The sequence below is a fragment of the Choloepus didactylus genome, chromosome X (assembly GCF_015220235.1).
Source record: "Choloepus didactylus isolate mChoDid1 chromosome X, mChoDid1.pri, whole genome shotgun sequence".
Taxonomy (NCBI): Eukaryota; Metazoa; Chordata; class Mammalia; order Pilosa; family Megalonychidae; genus Choloepus; species Choloepus didactylus.
The window spans coordinates 11642075-11647910 of record NC_051334.1 but is presented as its reverse complement, the minus strand read 5'-3'; the positions used below and the strand labels follow the sequence as shown (position 1 = coordinate 11647910).

Here is a 5836-nt window from a genome sequence, read left to right as displayed (position 1 = left end):
GGCTGTCACAACTGTTATTTAACATTATGCTAGAAGTGCTAGCCAGAGCAGTCAGGCAAGACAAAGAAATAAAAGGCATCCAAATAGGAAAGGAAGAAGTAAAACTGTCATTATTTGCAGATGATATGATCTTATATCTGGAAAACCTTGAGAAATCGACAACATAGCTACTTGAGCTAATAAACAAATTTAGCAAAGTAGCAGGATACAAGATTAATGCACGTAAGTCAGTAATGTTCCTATACACTAGAAGTGACCTAACTGAAGAGACACTCAAGAAAAAGATACCATTCTCAATAGCTACTAAAAAAATCAAATACCTAGGAATAAACTTAACCAAGGATGTAAAAGACCTATACATATTATTTCTAACCTATGGACATAGTTTTTATCTCCCATGCCTGAACCAGCCAAGTCGGTGCCTGCCCCGAAGATGGGCTCCAAGAAGTCAGTGACCAAGGCGCAGAAGAAGTATGGCAAGAAGCGCTAGCGCAGCCAGAAGTAGAGCTACTCAGTTTTCGTGTACTGGGTGCTGAAGCAGGTCCACCCCGACACGGGCATCTCATCCATGGCCATGGGCATCATGAATTCTCTGATCAGCAACATCTTTGAGTGCATGATGGGCAAGGCGTCATGCCTGGCCCATTACAACAAGTGTTCGACCATCACCTCCAGGGAGATCCAGACAGCTGTGCACCTGCTGCTGCCAGGGGAATTGGCTAAGCGCGTGGTGTCCGAGGGCACTAAGGCCATCACCAAGTACACCAGTTCCAAGTAAACTTGCCAAGTAACCATTGTTACATTTAAACCCCAAAGGCTCTTTTCAGAGCCACATTAAAAAAAAAAAAAAAGACCTATACATAGATAACTGTACTAAAGGAAATAGAAGGGGACCTAAAAAGATGGAAAAATATTCCTTGTTCATGGATAGGAAGGCTAAATGTCATTAAGATGTCAATTCTACCCAAACTCATCTACAGATTCAATGCACTTCCTATCAAAATTCCAACAACCTACTTTGCAGACTTGGAAAAGCTAGTTACCAAATTTATGTGGAAGGGGAAGATGCCTCAAATCACTAAAAACATTCTAAAAAAGAAAACAAAGTGGGAAGACTTACACTCCCTGACTTTGAGGCTTATTATAAAGCCACAGTAGTCAAAACAGCATGGTACTGGCACAAAGATAGACATATAGATCAATGGAATTGAATTGAGAATTTGGAGATAGACCCCCAGATCTACAGTCGACTGATCTTTGATAAGGCCCCCAAAACCACTCAACTGGGATGTAACAGTCTATTTAACAAATGGGACTGGGAGAGCTGGTTATCCATATCCAAAAGAATGAAAGAGGACCACTACCTCACACCCTACACAAAAACTAACTCAAAATGGATTAAAGACCTCAATATAAGGGACAGTACCATAAAACTCCTAGAAGATAATGTAGGGAAACATCTTCAAGACCTTGTATTAGGAGGTCAGTTCCTAGACCTCACAGCCAAAGCACAAGCGACAAAAGAAAAAAGAGATAAATGGGAACTCCTCAAACTTAAAAGCTTCTGTACCTCAAAGGAATTTGTCAAAAAGGTGAAGAGGCATAGACAGCATTTTGAGTGAAGTACACCAGAAACAAAGGCAAACAGTATGATGCCTCACTGATATGGACTAACTACAATGTGTAAACTCAGAATTGAATCTTAGAGCACAGCCTAACAGGGAAATGATTCTTGTAACGGTCCCTAGATTGTAAGCTCTTACAGCAGTCAAATCTATTCCTGAAATGTAATGACTGTCTCCAAACTCTGAGATGTTGATCCCTTGGTGTATAACCTGATTGGTCTCTGGAACATTGGGTATCTGTGTGGCACCTGAAACTCAGAGCTAGAGCTCGGCAGATATGAATGTCGGTATTAATACATACAGCAATGGTTAAAAAAAAAAAAAAAAAAAAGGTGAAAAAGAACCCAGACTTCAATGAGAGATATGAATGAAGCAGATCTGGTTAAGACTAGGGCAAACCGGGCCAAAGGGTAAAGGTCGAAATTGTGTGTTAAAACTTCAACTTCCATGTGAAGCCAAGGGAAGAAATGTTTATTTGGTATAGGATCTATATTTTCTAAACAATATAACTTCTACAGTCAGTTTGTTCAAACACCACAATTACATGGAACTTTGAATAGGAAGTGAGATATGGTAGGTCTGTATAGGTAAGAGTGAAATAGCAACACATCCCAAAGTAATTTGGGTGAAGAATAAAAATATATATCCAGGGCTCCCCTGAGGAGCTGGGGGAGGATGTGGAGGTGTTGGACTTCCTCACCTGGGTTGTTGCTGGTGTTCTCACAAACATTGGGGACTGACGGCTTGACATGCTGAACCCTCTGTCTTTGGGCTTGCCCCTATGAAGCTTGTTACTGCAAAGGAGAGGTTAAACCTGCTTGTAATTGTGCCTAAGTGTCTCCCCTTGAGTGCCTCTTTGTTGCTCAGATGTGGCCCTCTTTCTCTCTGTAGCTAAGCCACCTTGGCAGGTGATCTCACTGCCCTCCCCTCTACGTGGGACCTGACTCCCAGGGGTGTAAATCTCCCTGGCAATGCAGGATATGACACCTGGGGATGAATCTGGACCCGACATCATGGGATTGAGAACATCTTCTTAACCAAAAGGGAGAGGTGAAATGAAATGAAATAAAGCTTCAGTGGCTGAGAGATTTCAAATGGAGTCAAGAGGTCACTCTGGTGGACATTCTTACACACTATACAGATAACCCTTTTTAGGTTTTAATGTATTGGAATAGCTAGAAGTAAATATCTGAAACTACCCAACTCCAACCCAGTAGCCTTAACTCTAGAAGACGACTGTATAACAATGTAGATTACAAGGGGTGATAGTGTAATTGTGAAAACCTTGTGGATCACATTCCCTTTATCCAGTGTATGGATGGATGAGTAGAAAAATGGGGACAAAAACTAAATGAAAAATAGGATGGGATGTGGAGGATGATTTGGGTGTTCTTTTTCATTTTTATTTTTTATTCTTATTCTGATTCTGGTATAAGGAAAATGTTCAAAAATAGATTGGGGTGATGAGTACACAACTATATGATGGTACTGTGAACAGCTGATTGTATACCATGGATGACTGTATGGTATGTGAATATCTCAATAAAACTGAATTAAAAAAAGAAGAACACACAAAAAAAGGTGAAGAGGAGCCAACTTAATGGGAAAAAAATATTTGGAAACCATGTATCTGACAAAAGACTGATATCTTACATATATAACGAAATCCTACAACTCAATGACAGTAGTACAGACAGCCCAATTCTAAAATGGTCAAAAGGTATGAACAGATAGTTCTCCGAAGAGAATATATAAATGGCCAAAAAACACATGAAATAAATGTTCATCATCACTAGCTATTAGGGAGATGCAAATTAAGACCACAGTGAGATATCTCACACCAATTAGATTGGCTGCCATTAAACAAACAGGAAACTACAAATGCTGGAGAGGATGTGGAGAAATTGGAACTCTTATTCATTGTTAGTGGGACTGTATAATGGTTCAGCCACTCTGGAAGTCAGTCTGGCAGTTCCTTAGAAAACTAGATATAGTTACCCTTTGATCCAGCAATTTCACTTCTCAGTATATACCCAGGAGATCTGAAACTGATGCAAACAGATATCTGCACGCCAATACTCATAGCAGCAATATTCACAATTGCCAAGAGATGGAAACAACCCAAATGTCCTTCAGATGAGTGGATAAACAAAATGTGGTATATACACATGATGGACTACTATGCAGCGGTAAGAAGGAATGATGTCGTGAAACATATGACAACATGGATGAAACCATGAAGACATAATGCTGAGTGAGGTAAGCCAGGCACAAAAAGGGAAGTATTGTATGTTACCACTAATGTGAACACTGTGAAAAATGTAAAATAAACGGTTTATATTGTAGAATGTAGGGGACCTAGCGATAAGACAGCAAATAGTGAAGGGGGAACGATAATCTAATATGAACAGATAAGTTATGTAGGGTAAACTTAATGTTCTGGGAATTCTCAGGAACAACTATGGTTTGTTAATTTCTGGGGGGTATGTAGGAATAAGTTTGCAGAAATGTAGTTAGTTGAGGTTATGTGTTTTTCTTATTCCTTTGTTGGGTTATACTCTGTTTATTTTCTTGGGGTAGGGTAGGAACATGTTGGAAGCAATGTAGTTATTTTAGGTTAATTGTTTTTTCTTATTCTTTTGGTTTTATTTGAAATGTTTTTTTACTTTTTTAATTTTTTGATAAAGTTAAAAAACAGTGAATAAGTGTGAAAAAATAAATAAACAATGGGGGGAATAGAGGAATGGGATGTTTCAGATGTTCTTTTTTATTCTAAGTTTTTTATTTCTTGGAGTCATGAAAATGTTCAAAGATTGATTGTGGTAATCAAGGCACAACTATGAACAACTGTACGCTTTGAAGGATTGTATGTTATGTGAATATATCTCAATAAAATTGCATTTAATTAAAAAAGTTTTACATCAATGCCCTTATGTCTTAAAATTAACACGTGATATAACTTTGTAAGTTATGATCAGTTGTCAAATTATTTTTAGCTCTAGAAAAGCAAAGCTACAAGCCCCCTTCATCTGCTGTCTAATAAAATATCTTAGATAATAAAACTACCTAGAGCAGGGGTTGGCATACGTTTTCTGTCAAGGTCCAGATAGTAAATATTTTAGTCTTTGCGGGTCAGAGGGCCTCTGTCACAACTTCTTGACTGCCATTGTGTTGCAAAAGCAGCCATAGACAATATGTATGGGTTTGGCTGTATTCCAATAAAACTTTATTTACAAAATGAAGAGATGGTCCGGATGTGATTGGCAGGCTGTGATTTGCCAATCCCTGATCTAAAGTAAGCTTTCTGAAACTACATCAAATCCGGATGTATTCAAAATTATCATAACCATGACATGGTCTGAGAGGACTGAATTCCCCTGTAATTGCTCATTTTAATGATATATTCCAGGTACCATCAGAACACGCTTTATGTTTATGAACTTCAGTTTCCTTGTTTGTGAAATAGGGGGTTGAGTTCTGCTGTTCCTAGATCCTCTTTCAGGTCTAACCCCCTGAAATCCTATAACCTTTTCAAAGTTCTGGTCATGTATGACTATTGTAAGACTATTTTAGATTGTCTATTTTTAAGAGTAAGACTAGTTTAGATTTATTTTAGGTTGTAAGACTATTTTAGATTGGACCACAGAGGTGCTTCCCCCCTCAGTTCTTTTTGTTTTGGTTTGTTTTGTCATCAGCCACAAATGCCACTCAGAGCATCTTCTACAGGCCAAGCCCACTGTGGGTAAATGCAAATGTAAGACCATGATCTCTCCAGCTGAAGAGTTCACGAAGTGCCTCCAACTCCGGACTAGGAATTCATTCCTCCGTACTCTCTACCAACATACATAGTTCCGTTCCGTCAGTCAGTTTCTCTCTGCCACCAGTTCCTTCCAAGACTAGTTGCACTTTTGTGCTACATCTTTCAACTGCCCTTCCTTCTTCAGTAAGTAACACTTTTTTTTTTGTATATTTCTATACAACTGGAGTTGTTCTCAAATGTATTGTTTTTGTATCTTCTGCTTGTGGCAAAACAGTATAAGCACTTCTAAATGTCTGTGAATGTGGAAGTACTATGTGTTCAACCTAGTTAGATGGAGACAAAGGAACTGAAGTATAATTGAGATGCAGGTGTGCAGTTGTTTTATGTTAATGTAGAACATCAAGAAATAATGACTTGGAAACGAGTGCCTTGGGTAATGCTCCTGTTGAGT

The 5836-nt window shown here is 38.7% G+C and overlaps 1 pseudogene; it reads left to right on the top strand.

The window, feature by feature from the left end:
* The first annotated feature begins 397 nt into the window (after window positions 1–397).
* Window positions 398–778, top strand: LOC119523494 (annotated as a pseudogene).
* The last annotated feature ends 5058 nt before the right edge of the window (window positions 779–5836 follow it).